The sequence below is a fragment of the Urocitellus parryii genome, chromosome 15 (assembly GCF_045843805.1).
Source record: "Urocitellus parryii isolate mUroPar1 chromosome 15, mUroPar1.hap1, whole genome shotgun sequence".
NCBI classification, from domain to species: domain Eukaryota; kingdom Metazoa; phylum Chordata; class Mammalia; order Rodentia; family Sciuridae; genus Urocitellus; species Urocitellus parryii.
This window is the reverse complement of record NC_135545.1, coordinates 12,261,001-12,271,984: the sequence shown is the minus strand read 5'-3', so window position 1 is coordinate 12,271,984 and position 10,984 is coordinate 12,261,001. Positions and strand designations below refer to the sequence as shown.

General features: G+C 56.2%; 1 pseudogene; it reads left to right on the top strand.

Annotated features, from left to right (window-relative positions):
- The first annotated feature begins 708 nt into the window (after window positions 1-708).
- On the top strand, window positions 709-9,661 carry LOC113176557 (cytochrome P450 2B6-like; annotated as a pseudogene).
- The last annotated feature ends 1,323 nt before the right edge of the window (window positions 9,662-10,984 follow it).

Sequence of the window (10,984 nt, the reverse complement as noted above, 5' to 3'; positions counted from 1 at the left end):
AAAGACACAGAGACTCAGAGACTCAGAGTCAGAGGCTGAGGGTGGCAGAAGGACAAACCAGGAAAGATGAGAGTGAGACAGGGAGGGACATGGCAAGGTGGTCACTCATTTATTCATTTGACCAGCATTTGTTGAGCACCTATTATGTGCCAGGCTCTCTTCTAGGCACTGGGGACAGAGCGATGAACCAAACAGGCCCTCAAGAGAGAGCATTCAGCAGGAAAGACAGAAGCCAGGGAAACAGAGATGGACACAGCGATTCCCAGTGTCAAGGTGACGTTCTGGTGTGGCCTCCAGGTGCTCTTCTGCCAGCATCCGTCTTGATCTGTGCGTGTGCACTAAATGCCAAGGGCGAGGCGTTTCCATTGCCAGCCTTGTGTGAAGGACGGGAGGAGAGACACTTGGAGACAGGGGGCCACCCTGGGAGACAGAAATGATGCTGAGGGGCAGCAGTTGGGCGAGAGGGGGGCAGAGACATGGGAAAGGGGCTGGAGATGGCGAAGAAGCCGGAGATCTGGAAGGGGCTGGAGACAGGCCGAGGAGGGACTTGGGAGCCACAGACGCTGAGAGGCAGGGAAAGCAGTGGGAAGGATCCCGGCAGAACTGCCTGCTCCTCCCCACCTGTGCCTGGGACTTGCAGGCGCTTGCACAGCTCCTTCCCCTTCCTGCTGGGCCTGCCCTGGGCCTGCACTCAGGCCTGCCCAGCCCATGGCCCTCCCAGTGGCTCTCCTCTCTGTCTTCCTCCTTCTCCTGCTGGTGGGCCTGGCCCTCTGGAGCAGGGCTGGGGACACGGGCGCTGGTCTGCCCCAGGGCCCACCCCCCCCCAGGGCTGGGCAACCTCCTGCAGCTGCGGGGGGCACCCCTCCTCCAGGCTCTGCTCAGGGTAAGCCCAGAAGGGGCTCAGAGCCCAGGCTCCCTCTGCGGCTCCTGCCCCCTCCCAGGACAGGTAACTGTGGGGACAGGGGACAGGGGCACGAGATGGCAGCAAGGAGGAAAAGGGTTTTCTAATCAGAAACACCCAGGGGGTAAGAAGAGACATAGAGACAAGCAAAGAGAAGAGACAGAGAACGAGGAGGAGAGGAGACGCAGGATCATCGAGAGACGGGAGCCGGAGCCAGGAGAGGAACAGAGAGGGTGGGCCGAGGTGCACAAGGAAGAGCCAGCCGGGCTGTCACAGAGAGGCCGAGACACTCAGACCAAGAGACCAAAGGAGGGCTGGGGGACCTCAGAGAGACCATCGTGAGATGGGAGAAACCAAGAGAGGTGGCCACCAGCGAAGGGGCCCTGGAAGAAGCTGGGCTGTGATAGAGCAGAGCACGCGGGGCTCGGTGGAGACATGCAAGACAGGCCACTGAGAATCAGAGACAGAGACCGAGGTGCCCGCGTTGCCCAGGAACCAAAAGAAACAGTGAGATAGAGACACACACTCGGGGGACAGCGACAGTGACCAGTGGCCGTACAGACGACCCCCTGCCCAGAACCTGCAGACACACTCTGGACAGGCCCTGGGCAGCTCCGGGCTCAAGGTCACTTTCCTGTCGCTGCAGCTGAAGGACCACTATGGGCCGGTGTTCACGGTGCGCCTGGGCCCGACCCCGGTGGTGGTGCTGTGCGGAGCCCAGGCGGTGCGTGAGACTCTAGTGGACCAAGCCGACGCCTTCGGAGGGCGCAAAGACTTGGCCATCTTCGAGAAGACCCACCGGGGCTATGGTGAGGCTGGAGGGGAGCGTGAGTGGCGGGCACATCCATGCGCCTTGTGTAAGTGCCCACGTGCTGGGAGCCAGAAGGTGTGGCCCCTTCCTGCCGTGTGACAGCCAGCAGGTTACCTAACCTCTCTGTGCCTCCCCTCCCTCTTTGTGAGAATATTCTACTTGCTCCCTGCAGGCATCGCTTTCAGTCAGGGCGAGCGGTGGAGGACCCTGCGGAGGTTCGCCCTGACCACTCTTCGCGACCTGGGCCTGGGGAGGCGGAGCCTGGAAGAGCGGATCCTGGGGGAGGTGGGCTGCCTGGAGCGGGAGCTGGAGCGCACGTGCGGGGAGAGCCTGGGCCGGGAGGGTGCGTGGTGCACACACGCGTGCGTCTGAGGGCTCCTGCGGGTGTAGGAGCGCGGGTGGGAATCCAGTTCGTACTGAGAGTCCGCCCCCCCCCCCACCTGTGGCCTTGGCCAGCCCCTACCCCTTCCTTCCTGGTGGCCCCTGTCCTTAAAGAGAGCACATCCATTCTTTTTCCTTGGTCAATAGGAGAGTAAGTTTTCTGTTAAATTTATGTTAAATTTAAAACCTCCGGGAGCTTCAGGGCAGAGCTACTGCTGGGGCCATAGGTTCCCCTCTGCGAATTAGAAAGGGTGCCCTTTCTCAGGACGCCTGAGCTGTCATCATAGATATATTGAAGTGTCACCCCCTTTCTCCACTGAGAAGTCCTAACTGGGCTGCTCCAGACACCCCCACCACGGCTGACTTAGGACTGTCAGCAGAAGAGTCTCTGCAAAAGAGTTCAGTGGAGATCAACTTCCCGTTTTCCTGTCGCCCTGTTTACTTGGTCACTGGCCAGAAGATACCAGCCCTCCAGGTGCTGGACACCCTGTCACTAGTTTTTCACAAACATGTATCCAGTAGAGTACTTTGTAGAAATGTGCAGACAAGGCCTCTGGCCTGGGGCTGGGCTTCACAGAGATGTCTACATTCCTAAGAGGAGAGAAGTTACCACTGGGCTCCATGGTAACAGCTGGCAGGGGGAAGATAGAGAGGGGAGGAGAAGCCCCCGCCTTCTCAGGTGCTGTCCTTGAAGGGTTAACTTGCCCAGAACAGTGAGAGAAAAAGCTGCTTTATGTGAACTTCTGCAGACTGGGAACTTCGGAGCCCCTCCCCTGACATGCTGGGTATAAAACTCCTGAACTCGGGGTTCAGGGGGTTGATTGATGACAGCAGAAGCTGTGCCCTCTGAACCTGGCTGCAGCCAAATAAAACTGTGTCCTGCTGTCTCCGGTGCCCTGCCTCGTCTGTCCCCACAATAGTATGAATCCAGGTATCTGCAGTGTCACTGGAGCCCCTCAGATGCCGCACCTTGGAGCAGTGCACAACCTGCATCATCTCCCAGATGCCCATCCGCAGGACCTTAACAGAACCAAACCCTTGACCTAGAATGTGTGTCCCCCTCCTTAGCCTGTCCAGCTGCAAATCCTGCACAGTCAGGTCTCGGCTCAGACGCACTGCTCCAGGAAGTCTCGGCTGACCAACCCTGTCCCCCTCCATGCCGGGCTGTCGGGGCCACCTCTGGGCTCCCAGGAGCGCTGTGCTTCCCCCCTCACAGAGCAGACATTCCTGGGCCATGATGGGGGCCACAGGAGAGGCTCTTGACCAGGCTGGGAGGGCTACAGGGTGGTGGCAAGAGGCGAGGTGAGAGTGACAGGCGGGGCCAGACATGGGAGGCCCTTCTGTCCTTGTTAAGGGCTTGACGGCTGCCTGGAGGGTGCACGGGAGCCATGGAATGTTTTAGAGCAGGGGAGTGACATGGTCTGATGAGTGCCCAGCAGGCATCCCCGGGCTCTCATGTGTTGGCCTCCCCGCCACAGGAACGCCCTTTGACCCCCACCTTCACCATTCGCCGCTCCACGGCCAACATCATCTGCTCTGTGGTCTTTGGCAGCCGTTTCCACCACCAGGATGAGAACTTCAAGACCTTCCTGGGGCTGCTGGCCGAAAACCTCAAGCAGATGGACACGTGCTGGGTGCAGGTGCCTACGTCCCCTCTCCAGTCCCCCCACCACCCCAGGGCCACAGGCCTCCCAGAGAGGAGGTCAGGATGGGAAGGGAGGCAGAGGCTGAGGAGTAGGGGCCAGGATGGGGAGGCTCTGTGGCCCCTACTCCTCAGGATCGCAAGTTCAAAGCCAGCCTCAGCCACTTAGTGAGGCCCTGTCTGTAAATAAAATATAAAAAGGGCTGGGGATAGGGCTCAGTGAGAGAACGCTTGCCTGGCACGTGCGAGGCCCTGGGTTGAATCCTCAGCACCACAAGTAAATAAATAAAATAAAGGTATTGTGTCTATCTACAACTAAAAAAGAGAGAGAGAGAGAGAGAGAGAGAGAGAGAGAGAGAGAGAGAGTACTGGAATTGATTAGTAATGCCTGCTATGGGCAAAGAATTTGGCAGTGAATGTACACATGCCACATATTTGCCTCCCCTGGGCTGGATGGTTCCTTTGGATCCTTCTCTAGCTCAGATACTCTGTGCTTTTGTGTGCGGGAGCAGGGAGACCCTCACTCAGAATTCAACCAAGAGAATCTGCTCAATTCTGCTCTGGACATCTTCTTTGCTGGGTTGGAGACAACCAGTACCACGCTCAGATATGGGCTCCTGATCCTCCTGAAGTTCCCACAGGTTACAGGTACGGAGCCCAGGTTACGGGACCAGCCCTCTCCCTCCCCAGCCTGATGTCAAATTGGTACAAGGGCCAGTTTGTATTGCTGGAGGGTTGGATTAGGAATTGGAGAACAACCTATTTTTTGGGGGGGGGGCACCGTGGGCTGAAACCAGGGGTGCCTAACCACTGAGCCACATCCCCAGCCCTTTTTATATTTTTATTTAGAGACAGTTGATCGCTAAGTTGCTTAAGACCTCACTAAGTTGTTGAGGCTGGCTTGAACTTGCGATCCTCCTGCCTCGGCCTCCCGAGTCTCTGGGATTACAGGCGTGAGCCACGGTGCCTGGTGGGAATATCCATTTTAGAAGCTGGAGGGAAATTACAGTTCACACATCCTGGGTTTGAAGTCTGGGAAGGGGAGGTAGGGAGGTGAGCAGGTGCTGGGGCCATCGCCCTTCCCACAGTCAAGACTGTCTGTTTCCCACCCCTTTTTCGGAGGGAGCAGAACTCATACAGCAAGAGATTGACCGAGTAGTGGGCCCAGGGAGATGGCCCTGCCTCGGGGACAGGCCCCGGATGCCCTACACAGAGGCGGCCCTCCATGAGATCCAGAGGTTTGCGGACATCATGCCTCTGGGAGTGCCCCGTGCCGTCACCCGAGACACCGAGTTCTGTGGTTACCACATCCCCAAGGTACAGAGTGTGGGTCCCTCTGGTCCATCTGGAGTGTCAGGTCTCCTACAGGAGCTGCAAGGCTGGGCCTCCCAGTACTAGGTTCTCGGATTCTCCCAGAACCTGACCCTCACTCCATGTCCCTCAACCCAAGGAGGACTGAGATTGCAGAGTACCAGAGTACATCAGTCAGAACTAGGGCCCTGGAGACGTCCGGAATCCCAGCACTGCCACGTATGAATTGTGTGGCCCTGAGCAGGTGACTCAACCTCTCTGAACGCCCGTCTCCTTTTCTATGCAATGTGCATTAATATACTACCTACACTGATTATAGAGATCCAGTGAGTTGGGATCCATAGTAAATGCTTAAGAATTGTAGTTTTTTTGTTTTTTGGTTTTTTTGTTATGACTACAACCAGATGTCTGTTCCCAACACCAAAGTCAGAGTGGTCTTATAAAACCCATTAGGGAGCCAGGCCTGTAATCCTGGTGTCTCAGGAGACTAAGGCAGGAGGATTAGGAGTTTGAGGCCACCCTCAGCACCTAAGCAAGACCTTGTCTCAAAATAAGAAATAAAAAGGGCTGGGGAATGTATCTCAGTGGGTAAGTGCCCCTGGGTTCGACCCCCAGTACCACCAAAACTCATAAGTAAAAAATAAAACCTGTTAGACCACCTCCCTCCTCTGCTCAAAAGCCCTCCATGGCTCCCATCTCACTGGAAATAAAAGCCAAATGGCCCAGGAGCCCCTGCATGCCCCGACACCTCTCTCTGGGCTGGTTGCACTCTCTTTCTCGCTCAATCCAGGACCTTGGCGTCCTCAGTGTCCCTGCATGTTCCAGGGCTCCTCTGCCTCAGGACCTTGGCACGGACTGTTCCCTCTGTCCTGAGTGCTCTTCTGCAGACAGCCCCACAGCCTGCTCCCCCTGCCCTTCAGAACTTACCCAGCAGTCTCCTCCTCCTCCTCCTCCCCCTCCTCCTCCTCCTCCTCCCCCTCCTCCTCCTCCTCCTCCTCCTCCTCCTCCTCCCCCCCTCCTCCTCCCCCCTCCCCCTCCCCCTCCCCCTCCTCCCCCTCCTCCCCCTCCCCCTCCTCCCCCTCCTCCCCCTCCCCCTCCCCCTCCTCCCCCTCCTCCCCCTCCTCCCCCTCCCCCTCCTCCCCCCCTCCTCCCCCCTCCCCCTCCTCCCCCCTCCTCCCCCCTCCCCCTCCTCCCCCCCTCCTCCCCCTCCCCCTCCTCCTCCCCCTCCCCCTCCTCCCCCTCCTCCCCCTCCCCCTCCTCCCCCTCCCCCTCCTCCCCCTCCCCCCCCTCCCCCTCCTCCCCCTCCCCCTTCTCCCCCTCCTCCCCTCCCCCTCCTCCCCCCTCCTCCTCCCCCCCTCCTCCTCCCCTCCTCCCCCTCCCCCTCCTCCCCCTCCTCCCCCTCCTCCTCCTCCTCCCCCTCCTCCCCCTCCTCCCCCTCCTCCTCCTCCTCCCCCTCCTCCTCCTTGGGGAGGCCTCCTTCGCCCCTCAATAGCCACTGGGCATGGTGCCGAGGGGAGTGTCTGTTGGTTTGGGTCCGAGTCAGGCATCTGCGTCTGTCCTAGGGAGTGGGTGCTCCTCAGCAGTTCAGTGTCCCCAGATGTCCTAGCATTGGCTGCCCGGCTCACTGGCCCCAACTGACAGCAAAAAAAGTGCCCTTTGGGAGAGGGAGCAGGAAACGGGTGACTTTTGCAAAAGCAGCGAGAACAGCGAAGGAGGATCCAAACTGTGCCCTCGAGGGGCTGTTCCAGCTGTTCCACGGTCACCGCGGGCACAAGCAACAGCAGGGCGGCCAGGTCCTCGGGAGGCACCTGTGTGAGACTTCAAAGGCACCTCCCCTGGGCACAAGGCCCGTCTCAAATGCCTGGCATCAACAAAAAGCCCTTCTGGGACTCGGGTCCTGCTGTGACTTCTGGGTCCTTCTGGGACAGACTTGTGTTCTCACGGGTTATTATTACTTAAGGGGGAGCCCTGAGCGAGGGCGATGACCATCAATACCGACGGCAATAATAATAAGCGCTTGCGGAGTCTGTATCAGGTGACAAGCGTTTCTCGCTGCAGATGGGGGCGACTTGCCATCTTCCAACCTCACGGTGGTGCAAAAACAAAGCACCCTCACTGGGAACCCTTCTCGGGACCTTGAATTTTGACCTTTCCCGGGCAGCGTGAGGCCATCTGGAGACTCAGGACAGGGGCCACAGCTCCGGGTCCGCCGCACAGTGGTCACACGGTGGTCACAGGGGGCAACAGACACCGCAGCGCCCTGGGCGGCTCAGGTGGAGTAAATGTGTCTCAATGGACAGTAGGATTCGTTCCCATGGCAACTGGAGGGGCACCCTCCCGATTTCCTGGACCCCTCTGAGTTGTTTTGCCCGTTTTACAAGAGCAGGGACTAAGCTTCAGAGAGGAGTCACCTGCCAGGTCACCCCGCTGGGAAGGAACTGAGCTGGGACTTACTCCAGAGCACACCTTCTGCCCCCGCTGCTGTTCCCAGGTGGACTGGGCCCAGGAAGCTTTGGCTCAGGTGGCAGGAGCCCCCTCCAGGTGTTGACCTGGTGGACGATCTGCGCCGACTCCTCCCACAGGGCACCACGGTGTTCCCACTGCCGGCGGAGCTTTTAGGAGAAGCCCTGCCTTTCTGCCTTTCTCTGCAGGTCAGTGTCCATGCTGCGTGACTCCAGGGAGGAGGCCTGCCCTCTCTGGTCCTCTTTTGTTAACCTAAACTAGTTACTGCTTTTCTGATTGCTGGTTTGGAAGATAGAAGCTATAGCCAGGCTCAGGGAAGGGAAATACAAATCTGCACCAGCTACACTGAATCCTGAGAGCACATAGTTCACTCAGAAACTATAAATTGTGTTAGGCCATAAAAAAAACACCCAAAGCTTAGTTTAAAAAAAAAAAAATCCATTTGGAAAAAAAAAAAAAGACTAATTCCCCAAGTTCTAAATCAAAGCACATTTAATCCAAAATACTCAATGCTTTTTCAATGATCACTTTTGTTAGAGTTACCAAAAAGTTACAAGCTGTGTAAATATTTTTATTTAAACCAGTTTTTAATTGTATGTGTAGTGCAAACACTTGATTTGAAAGTCAAGCAGAACAAGAGTACACAATCAAAGTAAAGTCTCTCTCCTTGATTCTATTCCTCCAATTGAAGGTCCTAAGACCTAGAGGTAAACACGTCTTATGGTCTTATGTGTCTCCTTCAGGAATTTGTCTAAATAAAGGCAAGCCCAAATACCAACTGACGCACACAGTTTACAAAACCAGGTGAGCCTAGGGTCATAGTCTGTGTTCCAATAATAAAATACCTGAGGCTGGGTATGCTCTAAAGGAAAGAGTCTGTTCAGCTCAGTTTTAGAAGGTGGAAAGTTCAGGGGCTGAAGATGTAGCAAAAACAAATAAATAAATAAAGCCAGGCCCTGTAGTGCTGGCCTATATCCCAGCAGCTTGGGAGGTTGAGGCAGGATTGCAAGTTCAAAGCCTCAGCAATTTAGCAAGACCCTAAGCAACTCAGTGAGACCCTGTCTCTAAATAAAATATAAGAAGGAGCTGAGGATGTGGCTCAGTGGTTAAGCACCCCTGGATTCAATCCCCAGTACCAAAAAAGAAAAAAAGAAAGTACCCCTTTAAGGAGGAAATCAGGGAATATGGAGCTGAACTCATGGTCTTTGGTTTGAATGTCCTGTAATAACAGGTATCGGTCTGTCGAGAAGGTCAAGCTCTGGCGACCTAATCACCCCTTAAAGGTCACCCTTAATACTGTCGCAATGGCAATGCAATTTCAGCATAATTTTGGGAGGGGACTCATTCATTTCAAATGAATGTATTCACCCCAATTTCTTCTGCCTCACACACCTGCTCACTTGCCCTTCTGCCATGAGTCACCAGGACACAGAAGCCCTGGGGAGATGCTGGCGCCACACTCTTGATCCTCAAGCCTCCAGAACAGGAGCCAAATAAATAAACTTCCATTCTTTATCACCCAGCCTCCGAATCACAATCCCCCAGCCTTTTTTTTTTTTTCTCTTTTGGACCCAGATGCGCTTTACCAAAGAGCTGCATCCCCAGCCCTTGTTTAGTTTTTATTTTGAGGGACTTTTGCTTAGGGCCTCTCTAAGTTGCTGAGACTGGCCTTGAACTTGCGATCCTCCTGCGTCAGCCTCCCAAGTTGCCGGCATTGCCAGCTTGCCCCACTGCACCAGGCTCAGATGCGGCCCCGAGGTGCTTAGATCTGCTTCGTCGGTACCGGACTCTCCGGGCCCTGATCTCCGAACCCCCCACCCTCTCGGCGTACCCCCGCCTCCTCCGGGTGGGCGGATCTCCCTCCTCCGCTCCCCGCCCCTCCCTCCCCGCTGATCTCGGCACCGCCCACTCCCGCAGGATGCCGCGCATGCCCGGGAGAGGCTCTGGCCCGGCCCAGCTCTTCCTCTACCTGACGTGGCTGCTGCAGCGCTTCTCCCCCACCTCGCCTCGGCCCCCTGCGGCCCTGCACCTGCAGCCCCGGGACAGTGGCTTCGGGAAGCAGCCACCCCCTTTCCAGCTCATCCTGCAGCCACGACAGCACTACAGACCCAAGGACACCTCCCGCCCTGACAGCCCCCCTCCCCTGGCCTGAGCCTGAGCCTCCCCCAGCGCCTGGCCTCGGCTCCCCCTGTACACAACGCAGAGGGTTTTGTTGGGTCCACCTTTAGGCTCCGGAGCCTGACTCCACGGTCTGGGTCGTCCCTCCCCTGGCCACTGCTGATTCCTGGAAGAGCAGCTGACACACAGTAGGTGCTCAGTAAACATCTCCTGAATAAATGAAAGTTTTTCAATGAATCCTGGCCCTGACACGTATTCTGGCCATGTGACCCTGGTCAAGTGGCTTCCCTGTCACTGCTTCAGTTTTCCTCTGTAAAATGGGGTTATAAAAAGACCTGCTTCAAAGGTGCGTGGGACAGCACAGCAAAACAGACAAAACTCTTGTCCTTGCAGACCTGCCACAGGGGATGGGAAGGGAATAAAGGGTAACCAAAGGATATAAGAAATTACCAAATTGTAGGAAATGACAGAAAGTTATTAAATCTATGGCGGGGGAATCGCAGCAGGTGAGGGGAGCAGGAGTATGGGAGGGGGCGTCTGTCATTTCACATTGGATCTTCTCTAAGAACTTGCAGAGGACAGAGCAATGGAACAGAAATGTCAAGGTGAGAGTGCTCAGCACAGATGTCTAAATGAGAACAACTCCAGGCAGCGGGAACAGCCCCTGCAAAGGCCCTGTGTCAAGAATGTGCCTGGAGTTTGAAGAGGCAAGAGGATGAGTGAGCAGGGCTCTGCAGATGGGAACAGAGACGGGGTGCAGATGGAACCTGTAGAAAGAGTTTGGCCAGAGAAAGGACTTGCTCTGATTTTTGGTCTTTGGGCTTTGGTATTTTTGTTTTGTTGTGCTGGGGATGAATCCGGGACCTCTAGAGTATTCTAGGCAAGGACTCGACCACTGAGCTACACTCCCAGCCCCTGGTTTATGTTTTAAAGGAATCCCTCTAGCTGCACACTGGTCTGTGCCCAGGTAGCCCCTGAAGTAGGTGCTGGAACAAGGGTCTCCAAAGTCATTTCCTCCATCCCCCTGCCTCCACCCACAGCCTGCAGGAGCAGAGTGCCAGGCCCAGGTAGCCACACTCTTGCTTGTGAGCCATGGAACCTAGGGGAGAGAGGGATCACATGCTCCCGCCTTCTCCCCACCAACACCCACACCCACACACACACACACACACACACACACACACACACACACACACTCCCCACCCCTGTCTTTTACATAACTCTGCTTCAGGTTAGGTAAAAAGGTCCCTTAGGCAAAGGTACACAGGGAACCGGGTTTCATGATAACAGCTGAAGCGTCTGCTCCCTGCTGCCCCCTGTTGGCTGATGGGTTTATTGCAAGGTGGTTTGTTTGCCT